The 13,047-nt window shown below is 37.9% G+C and overlaps 1 protein-coding gene across 2 annotated transcripts in view; it reads right to left on the reverse strand.

Moving 5' to 3' along the window:
- Positions 1-13,047, reverse strand: part of RSPO2 (R-spondin 2) — a 142,627-nt gene that overhangs the window by 12,837 nt on the left and 116,743 nt on the right. The gene's annotated exons all lie outside the window — the stretch shown is intronic.

Raw genomic sequence — 13,047 nt, forward strand, 5'->3', positions numbered from 1 at the left:
GGCGGCAGCCTAAGAAAACAGCAGTGAAGCGGCCCCTGTATCTAGAATGTGCACACCCAGGAAAAGGACCCTTCATCTCTGTGCTCGAACTCAGGTATTACAGGTCAGTCGTGTCACAGCAGATGTATTTCTCCTGTGGGTCTGTTCCAGAAACTTACTGTTCTCTACAGAATCTCTCACTTCCTTTAGTTAACAGGTTCTGTTTTGAAAGATAATGTAGTTGATTTACAGAAATTCTGAGTAGTTGGACCAAAAAAAAACTGCAATTGAAGAAATGTAAAATTACTATCAAGCTTGGGGCTTCTTCCTAATGAGGATACAAAGTTGGCACTTCATAAATTAGACAAGAAGAGTACACCTCAGACTAGGTGACACAAATACTAGAGCTATTAAAATGTTATTAGTTGTAATACAGAAAGAAGGAAGCATAAGTCTTTTTCTTTCTTTCATAAAGGTGCTAAGACTCTCTCCCAAATCATTACCACCATTACCATCACCATGCAGGTGTTAGCCACATGCGAGGCACCAAGTGTTTATGTATGTTCACTCATTTTATACTACAAATATCCCTCTAAAACAAATGCTTTCTTTAGTTCCACCTTGCAGAAAGGGAAGCTGAAGATCAGAGAGGTAAGGTGAAGATCAGAGAGGTAAGGTGACCCAGGATGACACAGCCAATAAGTAGTAGAGTTTGGACTGAACTCTCAGGTAGTCAGGTCCCAAAGCTTACCCTATTCGCCATTATGCTTTCTCTCGTCACCTTTGTGGTTTAATAAGTGTCATCTCCTGAGAGGGAGAAGGAAGAGGAGTTCAATGTTATGCTCTTCCTTAAATCAGACTCCCACAAGCCCTATGAACAGGCCACTCAGATAAATGGCTGGACCACTAGATTCATAAAATGGAAGCTGGCATCATCACTGGTTTGACACAAGATCAAGATGATCAAGGGCGTATATTCTTTGTTATTCTTGCAGGGCAAGGAAAGTAAACAACTGTTTGCCAAAATAAAAAGTTTCTATCTACAAGTAAAGATAGACAAATGTTTTGTTCACTGTAGAAATCTTGAACTGCTCAAGTAGCAGCAATGAATTTCAATTAGAGGAAAAACTTTGGACAAGGAATTCTAATGTGTTCAACACACCTTATTAAAGATGTCACATTTCTAAGGTTTCAAAATGCCTACAACCTTGCTGGGTTATTTTGAATCCCAATATCTTTGTGATTACCAGATATTAAAAGAACAGAACATGTTTTCACTTTTTTACAAACATCGTAATGTTTAATGAAATGTTTAATTCTCCTCAACTGAAAATGGTATTTCACTTTCCAGAAAAAGTATATAGATTGGTAAACATATAAGCTAAAACTGAAGGAAGCTAATACACATGGGTGTGCACACATATATTCACAATAGGTATCTTGCTTATATCACTGTGTTCTAGTCAGTTTTATTTAACTAAAACATGAGAAACTAAAAATTTACAAATAACACGAAAAAATTGAAGATGTAATGTAAATGATTGAAAATGAATCATCACTGAATCAGATATCCAAGAGGAGACTTGCATTCCAAACTACTATAACTTCAGTAAAGACATCACCTGGAGTTAGACAAGAAAAGCTACGTAAAGAATATCAGTGAGCTATTACTATGTGATAAAAGACAGACTGCTCAGCAGGGCAGCAGGCTCAAGGATCTGTGCTGAAACAGGAGCTCAGTGCATAGTGCAGTTGACGGAAAAGTTACAAATGCCCGTTAACAGCGACATGAAAGTCAAGGGCACTGAGGCTGACACGAGGCAGGTGGCAAAGTGCTGCACATGTGCTGTGCTTTTATACCGCGTCCTCCTTGGCTTTCAGCGGTTTAAGCCAGCATACCCAAATGAAGGCACCAAAAATGAAAATTTATTTTTTAAAAAGAGGACTTGAAAGAAAGACCACAGAGAATGCCTTGCCGAGAAACAAAAACAATGCCAATGCTCACAGATATGTTAAAAAAATTTTAATAGTACTATTTTCTACCCTCTGCTATGTTGCTAATCAAAAATAGATAAAAATTACAGCTACAAAGCTGTAACACAGCCATAATAACTCCTTTATCTATTAGGGAAGCTAGAGACCGAGTTACTGAGAACAGATGTGAAAATACTTTCCTGCTTTACCATTTTCAAAAATTAGGTAACCATTTTTCTGACAGTAGCTTAAATAGAACTCAGTTTGGAGACAAGGAATGAATTAAGAAACTTCTGGAAGTAGCTTCCAAATAGTTTGATTTGAACACAAAACAGACAAAACGTATGGGTGATAACTGTTAAAGAAGGTTAGTGGTTATCTTTTGATACTTTTTTATGAAGTGATAAATATATTTTAAATGCCTTAAATGTGTTTTCCAAGTCTTCCTATAGAAAATTTTTAAAATTCCACCAACATAATACCCAGGACTCACCATAAAAATGTTTTATAAAAGTCAAATCGATTCTAGCATAAATCAAGTCTTTCTTTGAAAGACAACGATAGCTATATTTTAATGACCTTTAATTTAATCTTCAAGTTTGGGTCACTGATAGTTTCAGTAGCAACGAAGTTAGGCCATCATAAAAATTAATTGTGTACAATTTCTCTGAGATGTGTGTTTGTATGCGTACTCATAAGTGTGTGTATATCTAAAATACCTTCCTCCATAGACTATCTCGGCATGTGAGAGGACAGTTTATTTCCATGTGAATATATATGTGTGCATCTTAGAGAATAAAGTTACATTTTTTAGGATATTGACTGACAAATTACAACTTTGTTTAAAAACAAGACTAACAATTCTAGAGTTAAAAATTGTAAACTCCAGAAGAGTGCAAAATTCCTAGGGTAAAATTTTATGGCTTGGACTCAACTAATCAGTGCTATTTTTCTGGCTCTGACAAAGAACATTTTGCACTGAACAGCAACGTTTCCTTAAGGGTACAGTTTTATGCCATAAAATATGGGGAAATTTTGTATGGTTACAGATGGTGACAAACTAAACCTGTCATGGGGATCTTTTCTTAATGTATAAAAATACCAAGTCACTATGAAGTATACTGGAAACTAATAGGATATTGTATGTCAATTATACTTCAATTTTTAAAAAGCTTTGATCTCAATGAGAGATGTAAAAAATATGAGAAAATAATTCCTATTGACTAAAGGCAGAGTAGACTTAAGGTCTCTCCCCCAGTTTTCCCATATTTATAAATAAAATACAGAAACAACCAAGATCTGGATAGAGAGGTTGCTTGTATGGTGAGAGGGAGGGAGGGAGGAAAGAAAAGGATGGAGAGAGAAATGATTAATTATTCTGGCTACCACTCAACTTATATACAAATTGGTCAAGGGGACCATTTTACAAATATCTCCTCATTTGAAATCAATCACTGAAGTCACCCAAATGACAGGAAAACATTTTATTCATGATAAGATATGATTTTCAAAGCCCTACTATACACTACTTGTTAAGAGTCGACAAGCTGCTATAAAGATTGCCCTGTCATAGATCCAATCCTAAAGGTTTACATTATAGGACCACCAAAGAGACTAAATCATAAAGAGGTTCTAAAAACATGATCCTAGGGAAGTCTGCAATAGGGATTTATAAAAACAAAATGGCAATGTTTGGATCATATGCCATTTTGTTGTAAGCATTTAAGGTAAAAGACCGTATGTTGCCTATAAAACTGAATCCTGGGAATATGGGAAGAGAGCAGATTTCAGGTGCTGTCATCATTCATACCAAAAAAGGTAGCTAGTGAGAAGATATGTTAATTAACTTGACAGTAGTAATTGTTTCATTATGTAAATCACATCTCCATGTTGCATACCTTAAATACATACAGTTTTTATTTAACAATTAAAAGAAAATGACAATCTGTTCATTAGGATGTCATCAATGACCTTTAAGAGAAGAGCTCAGTAGTGCGGATGGCAGCAATCAGACTAGCAGGAATAAGTAAGGGACAAGGGCGTGAAGCCTCCACTAGAGTCCACTGTTCCGAGAGACATGGAGGCAGGGAGCATGGGGTGATTTACAGTGGGGAAATCTGAGGTTACTGAAGGCTGAGGAGGAGAACCAGAGGCTGGGAGATGGTTTCTACTTTGGCTTAAAATGGGTCTGGCCACATCTACCTTACCAAAGGGATAAGAAAAAAGCAAAGAGAAGGGGTTAAGGAAAAATGTATATTAGTTACTTATTAGATTCATATGATATAAATTGCAGTTGACTCTTGAATGACAACGGGTTCAAACTGCACAGCTCCACTTACATGTGGGCACACAGGCTGCCGCAGGGCTCCTGGCTGTCAGTGTGCATGCACTGCTGGGGTTGCTGGCCCTGGTCACTGCTGCACAGCAGTGGACATTGGTGTCAGGAGTCAGGCCAGGGATACGTGTGTACACAGCTGGATGGCCTAACTGCAAGTGAGTGAAGTGGTGCGGGCCAGTGACAGGAGATAGGACTAATCCAGAACCACAGCAGCTGCAAAGGCTCTGGCCATCAGCCTGATCTCCCGTGGCTGCATGTTCTCTCCACGTGCATGGCAGTGAAGGCCAGTGACAGGGCTTGGGCTGAAGGCGAGCAGGCGCACAGTTGGAGGAGCTTTCTGCAGACGATCCCAGTGGTCTGCACTGGGATGAGAGGAGACAGAGCCAGATTCAGGACCACAAGCAGCTGCGGGGCCTTGGCTGTCAGCATGGACTTCCATAGCCGTAAGAGCTTGCCTGGGGTGTGCACATGACACTTGAGGCCTGTGATGAACATCAGACCAACAGCATGCAAGTGCACGGCTGGAGAGGCCAGCTTCAACCTGCAGGGCAGCGCGTAGGCTGGCTTCCTGTACTCATGCAGCCACAGAGGCCTGGACTGGCTGCTTGTGTGGGTCTTAGGCTTTTTCAGGGTGGGAGGACTCAGGTGGCTGGGTGCATCAGCAAATCTGTGGCGCAAAAACTGGTGAAATCTGCAGGGGTCTGTGGTGGCTGTGGGGACCCTTACTTTCTTTGGTGGCAAAAGCTGCTGGTATCACCTGCAGAGCAGGGCATGGCAACAGGTTATTCCTGCTGTGTCTGACACTGATGGCCCCTGCTTTACTTTGTTCCTCACCAGCTTTATACATGTCAGCTTTTCTGGGCTTCTCTGGACAGGGTGACTGAAGCATGTCCTTTGTGTGATATCCCAAAAGGCGGCGAGTCCGGTTCCTTACCCTTGTGAGGGGAACTCTTTCTAGCCTGAGAGTTTCTTCTTGGCTCTGAGCAGTGCTGGCTTGGCAGACGGATGATGTAGGCAGAATGAAGCTGTCTTCCTTCATTTTTGAAGGTTTTGTATGGTTATTCCCAAATTTCTTGTTCTACTCAGGTGCTGAAGTTTCCTAAGTGGGCCCCCAGAGCTCTTCCAGAGCTGTTTCTGTTTGTGGATAGCTGTCTAATTATTGATCTTTGTAGGGGTCTTAAGGGGGGGGGCCTCCTACACTCAGGTCTTCCTGACATCACCAGTAATGGTCTATTTGATCAACTGCATGGTGGGTACAAGAATGATTGTTTTTATCATTGCTCTTTAAACTGTTAAACTGTACATATAAATTATATGTACTTTTTGGTAGGTATGACATTTCTTTTAAAAATGCAAAAATCACTGTAAAATATTCCAAAAAAAAAAAACTTCCAGAAATAACCATTGTTAACCAACATGCGGTGAGAACCATTCAAGAGGACCCATCTTCAGCAGTCAGTTAATACAACAGAATCAGCGCCCCTAAGTGGGAGAGCCTCCCAGCTTCAACCTGTCATTTCTCAGATACATGTAAAATAATAAGATACTTGATTTTAAGCTACCAAGGTTTTAGGGAGGGCTACAAAGATTGAAATGAACTACATAAGCCCCTTACTTGGACTCACCCTATTAAAATGTCTTTCTGACAAGCATACATGAACCCATTATGTTATTGTTTGATTCATCAATTTAGAGTAAAATTTTTTGCAAGTTACTATAGCAAATTTTGTAGTAGTGACAATTCAGGTGCTGTGAACTGCACATCAGTACAGATAACTTGGCTGGGTATTAGATGTTATTCCACTACCTTTTTTTTTTTTTTTTTTGGACACCAACATTAGAAGTCTGAGTACAGCTTCATTCTGATTTTCATGCTTTGGAAGTACTTTCCTTATGGATGCTTGTAGAATTTTCTCTTTATCTTTTTTATTCAAATATTTTTGCTAGACTGTGACTACATGTAGATCTCCCTTTCACATATTGAGTTCTTTGGCTCTGTCAACCTAGGCCATTTTTCAGCTCAAACTTTTTATTGTTAATATCTATCATCTTTTCTATCATTTTCATCAATGTGTCCTTATCTTCTAAAATTCTATTAGTTTCCCAAGATTTTCCTTCATATCATTATTCTATTTTCCAAATAATCAACTCTGTACTTGACACTCCCCAAGGAAAATTTTAGTTTGACTATGTTTAAATTGCCTTCCTTATTTTCACTGCTCTCTTAATCTGACCATGTTTTTCCTTCATTTCAGCCTAGTCACTATCTATTGCTTTCTCAATCTATTTTATGAATAATTTATCTTTCCTGCATCCTGTTGAGCACAAACTTTTTCCTAAATTTTTCTTCTATTCTTACAATGTAGCAATATCAGGAGTCTGAAGTTTGCTGAAGTTTTAGAATAATTTCCTTTTATTCTACAATTATTACTCCACAAATTCATTTTTTTCCCCTTCAAAAAAGGGCAAGTCCACTCAAATCTAAGAGACGAATTTTGGGGACTGCCTTTGGACCCTTTCTCTGCCCATCTGCGTGTTGATTAAATTCCATTTTCATCCCAACATATGGACAGTACTTGATACAGACCTAATCTAATGTTTGGGCAACTTTTCTCTGCTGTGACTATGCCAAACTAAAAGGGAAACCTTCTCTCAGCCATTGTCTGGATTTCTAAAACACTGAAAGGAAATACATTAAATTATAATCTTCACCAGTCACTCCTGTCAGGGTTCTTTCCACCACCACCCTGACTTACAGCACTTAAGGGAACACACTTTCCAGAACACAATCTGCCACCTATTTCTTATGCATTTGTTTTCTGGGAGTTGGTGAGTATTTGTAGGAAGGAGCAATACCAACAGACTTTAGAGAGAAAAATGTAAGAACAAGGAATCTGTCTTCATAGATAGTTTATCCTTGTCATGGAGCACAGGTCCTGAAGCCAGACACTCTGGATTCAAATCCTGGCTCCATTACTTAACTTGCTCAAACCACACAGCTAATATTGGTCATGTCTGCTTTATTACCTCATCTGTAAATCAGGAATAACAACAGTATCCAATCTGTACAAATATTGCAGTAATTAAATGAGTTTATGTACTTAATGCAGTATTTAGAATAATTATTCACTATTAGTTATAATTATCATTCTATTGTCATAAAGCAGAAACCATGCAACAGAGGGATAGATGTCCAGTTTTCTGATACAGAACTGTCACTTTTGACCCAGGGGCCTGTTGCTTGGAATGGAGAAAACCATTTCTAGCTTTCAGGTGGGAACAGTCCTCATAACCTACTGTAAATGACCCCGAACTTAACATTTTTCAATTTAATCCTCTTGGTTTTCAGTTGTTGGAATTTCCTTCTGGCTTCTGATGGCAGGTTGCTTATTGGTTTTATTACCCATTCCATCCTTATAAGTATTTTAGGGAGAGGTCAGGAGGGGTGATAGGAGAACAAATCCATGCAGATACCATTCTAAACCAGAGGCCATTGGGCATTAATCCTAAGAATGTTCAAATACTAAAACTTAAGTCTACATGACTGAGAACTCACAAGCCCAATTGTGTTTTGTTTACCCCAATGGTGAATGTCAAATTCTAAAAGTCTTCTGACTTATCAGAATTATTAAATGCAGACCATAAAATAACATAGGGCTGGACAGGACTTTGAGAGCCACCTGCTCCATCTATCTGCCTTAAAATATGTCTACATCCACTTATTCTGGAAAAACAATTTTAGAGACCCAAGAGAATACTTAAGTATTCTTAACTACCTTAAATACCAAGGAGCTCTTGATTATTTGAACTCCAAATCCTCTTCTGTGGTTATTTAAGTACAGTTTCTCAGAGAAAATAGTTGGCCACCAGGTTCCATATAATCTTTTTATGATCTTTATACCTCATTAGATCATCCTTTACTACCCATTTTAAAACTATATAGTTAACAGATGTTCTGCTGAGCTGACAAAGTTTGCATAAATAATTAGATTTATGTAAATACAAACTGCCTATTCTTATGAAATGTCATATTTATTTTAAACAAGAAACTAAAAATTTAGTCTTGACAAATTATTTAAAGGTTTCTCCAACACTGCTTCTAGCTTAACCTTTTGATTCCCTTTACCAGAGGTACTTACATTATATAGAAGTAACAGAACTGGGAGAAATGCCATTCCAAATTTTTATGTATGGAACATTTGAAAGTGGGGAGTTCCTAAAATGGATACTTTCCAACAGTCATCTTAGTTCAGGAAAGCAATATAGCATAGAGGTTAAGAACGTATTCTTGGAGACTGAGCGCCTCAGTGCAGGCCTCAGCTCTAACTTACCCAAAGTCTCGTAACTGGTACCTTCTCTAAGCCTGTTTCTCATCTGTATAATGTAAGAAATGGTAAAGTTGAGCTATCAGTTAAAGTTGATGTTGTGGCTAAATAAGAAAATAAAGCAAGGTTTTAGCCCAGTTCACGGCAGAGTGAGCACTGAATAGATGTTAGTGGTGGTGGTGGTGGTGGTGGTGATAATACTGATAACAAAAAAGACCATCAATGAGACCAAGAGAGCAAGAATAGAACGTCTTAGCCTTCCTTAAACCAAGCACATGAAACAATCTAACTCGGAGCCAAACCACAGGGAGGTTTGACCACACACCCTGACACTATTGTAAGCCCATCTCAACCGCACCACAGACTGTTAGTTGTCTGATTTGTATCAGAACTTGCTCTTCCCATCTCCCACGGATGATAACTGCTGGCTTGGATGGGATTTACTTTACATTCTGATTTAAACAGCTTTGCAAACATGATTTTTCATTGTTTTGAGAGAATAAGTAACACTACAGAGGTACTCATGTCCAACAAGGTAAGGATCATGCAACAAAAGGAAAACACCCAAAGGAAAGCAACTGTGTAAAGGAGATAAATTCACTTCAAGATGGATGTTTACCAGAAAGAAATTACATCCACAATTCTCTCAGTTGGGGGTCAATGGCAAGTTGCATGCCCCCTGTTTAGCAGCTGAAAGCCAGCCAGATCCTGTGGCTTGGCTCCCTCACAAGCTTTAAATAGACGAACTTGCAGAACAGCACCCAAGTAAGCAAATAACATACACACTGCTCTCGGCTAAGGAAAGAGAGAGAGAGAAGACTCAGAGAAATTTTTCAATAACTATGAGCTTAAAGGGATTACACAGATAATGGGTTCAGCTTTGCTGAGATAGAAAACATTCAATGAAATCTTTAAAATCTCTGAAGGAAACTTTAAAATTCTCTCATACTCTTAACAGCCACCTAGGAGAGGTTGTAGACAGCTTAGCATAAATTTCATCTTTTCAATAGATGCTTATCTTTTTTCTACTTTTTCCACCTACCCAAATGAGTTTCCCATTATGAGAAGAAATTCAAAGCAATTTTGTCTATATGACTGACTGATTTTTAAAGAAGCTTTAAGGCAAAATATCTTCTGGGGAGGCAAAGTGTTGCTGGTGGGGATTACAATGCTCCAATTCAGCTATAATATTCAATAAAAAAAGTCTATGTGTCTATTTTCCTACCTATTTTAAAGCCTTCTGTGATTCTGATGTTCTCCTTTGTTTGGGCACCACTTCTCTAGATCAATAACTATTAGGATTGCTTTATCTATATTCTTTCTGACATTATCAACATCACCATTAGTTAACATTAATACATGCCCAGGAACTGTGTGCCCAGGAAATGCTGTGCCAAGCATTTCACATGTATGCACCCATTTAATATTGCTTACACCTTTTGACGTAGGTATTATCATTTTGCAGATAAGGAAACTAAGGATTGGTGAAGTTAAGTAACTAAAAAGGTCACAAAGCTACTAAGTAAAAGAGTGGATATGAACTAAGTAAGTGGATATGAACGCCAAAGCTTTTACTCTTAAACAATATGTTGTATTGCCTGGTTCTGTAAGTGCTTCAAGAGTTAGAAATAAAATAGGAGTGCAGTATAGGAAAACAGGTTTGGAAGTAGAATGAGAATAGAAGAGGATTTAGACTTTACAGGATCTGTTAGCCAGACATCTGTCACTCTACGTGCAGTACTTTCCCACTGCCCCTCAGTCCTGAAGCAGCATGGATCCTTCAACTGCTAAGTTACTATTCATGAACATTGTAAATCTACTCCCACCTCTGACCTAAGAAATGTCCTGCATTACACCATGCTGCCACTAGGATTTTTCATGATATCCAGATATATTCTGAACCACAAAGCTGAATAACAAACACCATTACACTAAAATTATATAATCTTGGTTTTGTAATGCTTTCAAAGTATGTTGCTTCATCCCTAAATAAATCATCTAATTCATAATGAGTACTCAATAAAGCCCTATTAAATATGCAACTCTGACCTCACACTTGGAGAAACTGGACTGTTGTCAGAAGGGTACATACACCATTCCTAGAACAATAGCAGAACCAGGCATTGAGGTTGGCCCTGTTACCAGATACTTGGCTTAACTACCGTGTGTCATTTTTCATCCCTTGAGTGTATGATATGGTTCAAATCCTAACTTAACTAATTGACAGGTTAAACTACCAAGTAGGGTTTTATAATTCAATTTGTTTCTCATCATCTAGGCAGCTGTGTTAACCAAATGGTGCTAATTTGTTTCAGGATATACATAAAATCCAGCATTCCTCTGATCAGGCAGAAAACCTAATAGCACTTTACAGCGAATAAAAATGTTTAGGTGGCTCCCATAAAAACCTGTGACATGAAATTAAACTAATTACAAGACACAAATTTAAGGTTTAAACTACTTAATAACTATTATTAATCTTGCACTAAAAATTGAAACCAACAATGGACAAGAGTTACTTTGTATAAACTAACTTTCTTCAAATTAATGCTATTTCCTTTACAGTAAAAATAAATGTTAATATAAAGTAGGTCGTTATTCTTCATATATCTTCCAGATCATAGTTTTGCCGTACTGATGGCTCCATGATAGCCAAAGTCCAGTAATGCCCTTGGTAATTTGAGATATGCAGTACACTTGACACAAACCTCCTTTATTTTCCCTTTAAATGCTGTCTAAACACATGAATGTTATCACTCCACATTACTTTATGTTTGGATGCTTGGTGCTCACAAAATTAATGGAATCATTTGTTTGTACCAAGTTTCCAAAACAAATATTGTGCTAAAAATAAAAATGTAAAAAAGAATAAAATTTGCAGAGGTCCAGTTCCACAAAACCAGCAACTAAAAACTAATATGAAACAGGCAGTTGTTAAAGAAAAGACTATATCCACTAAATAATAGTTAACCTAGAAATTTCAGTAACATTTAATAAAGGTACATATTTGATTGTTTCAAAGCACTAACTAGATGAGATAAAAGATTCTAGGCTTATATACTAAATAGGTACTCAATAATGTAAGACTAAAATCTTACATGTTATCTGGGTATTACTATCACTAATTCATCTAGACTTGATACCAAAATTTAAAAAGACCAGTCAAGAGACCGCTAGATAGACAAGGTGGGCAAAGAGAAAAGTGGGACTGAGTGAGGAGAGGGAGCAGGCAGCAAGCTGTTAAGGTGGTAGAATCAAGTGGAACATGCAACCAAATGGCTATGAGAAGTAAGGATATTAGGGGAATTTTGGATGATTTCCAGATCATGACTCAAATGATTAGGAAGAACCTGTTTGAAAGGAAAATTAGAAGTCACTTTATATATTTTTAATTTGAAGTCTATGTGAGAGAACCAGGTGGAAAAGATGAAGGGGCCCCGGGTAATGAAGGCATTGAGAAGGAACTGCTAGAGAACAGTAGGAAAATAGAGTAAAGAAAAGGTGATAAAAGATAAATAAGGTCCTCCTGGAGAAGGGCTAAGACTCAGGAATACCAGGGTGGTCTTGAAAGGAAAAGGTTTTCCTCTTCCATGAGGAAATACAAATAGAATAGGTTCTGTGTTTGAAGATACACAGACAGGCAGGGAGATGAGGTAGTTTATTTCAATGGTCTGCCATAAGAAGATGACAGTATCATCTGAGAACAGTCAAGGTGAGGAATAAAGCTGTGCTAAATACGAGAGATAGCTAACAGGATCCTGAGGCTGGGCTGAGAAATTAGCTAAGATGATAAGGACATCTGCGCATATGGTCTGTAATTTTCTCAGCCTTAGGCTGAATCAGTTTGGGGGGTTTTGAAGTACTAGAAAATGAGACTAAGTTCCAGCCTATCTTTTGGAGCCTGTGTATGTTGCTCAATCACAGAAAGACTAATAGTCATGCTGCAGCCTCATGATAAACACGACCTAATGGAGTCTTCACTTACACACACACACACACACACACACACACACACACACACACACACACACACACACACACACACCTCTCTGATCTGATGCTGAGTTTAAAAGAGCCATGTCACTATCAAGATGAGAAATCAGATGGCATACTTTTTCCAACATTACAACATTGTCCATGCACATGTTGGGTCTGCTATAAAAGTAAATACAAGCTCACATAAAATAATCAGCTTCTGAAAAGAAATTGGCCAAGAGATTGTATATATACTCATGAAATATACATGTATTTAAATTATCCATTTTCTTTCATTTACTAGTATGCTCATGAAAATGCTGATCTCACATTTATCACCTTTATAAAAAACATGCTTCTATAAAAAAATGTTTTTAGTACCACCACATTAACAACTCTAAAAAATGTCAAAACCCATGAACTCTGCTCCAGGGGAGCATATACACCAAGTTTTCC

The sequence above is a fragment of the Manis javanica genome, chromosome 2 (assembly GCF_040802235.1).
Source record: "Manis javanica isolate MJ-LG chromosome 2, MJ_LKY, whole genome shotgun sequence".
In the NCBI taxonomy this organism is placed as follows: domain Eukaryota; kingdom Metazoa; phylum Chordata; class Mammalia; order Pholidota; family Manidae; genus Manis; species Manis javanica.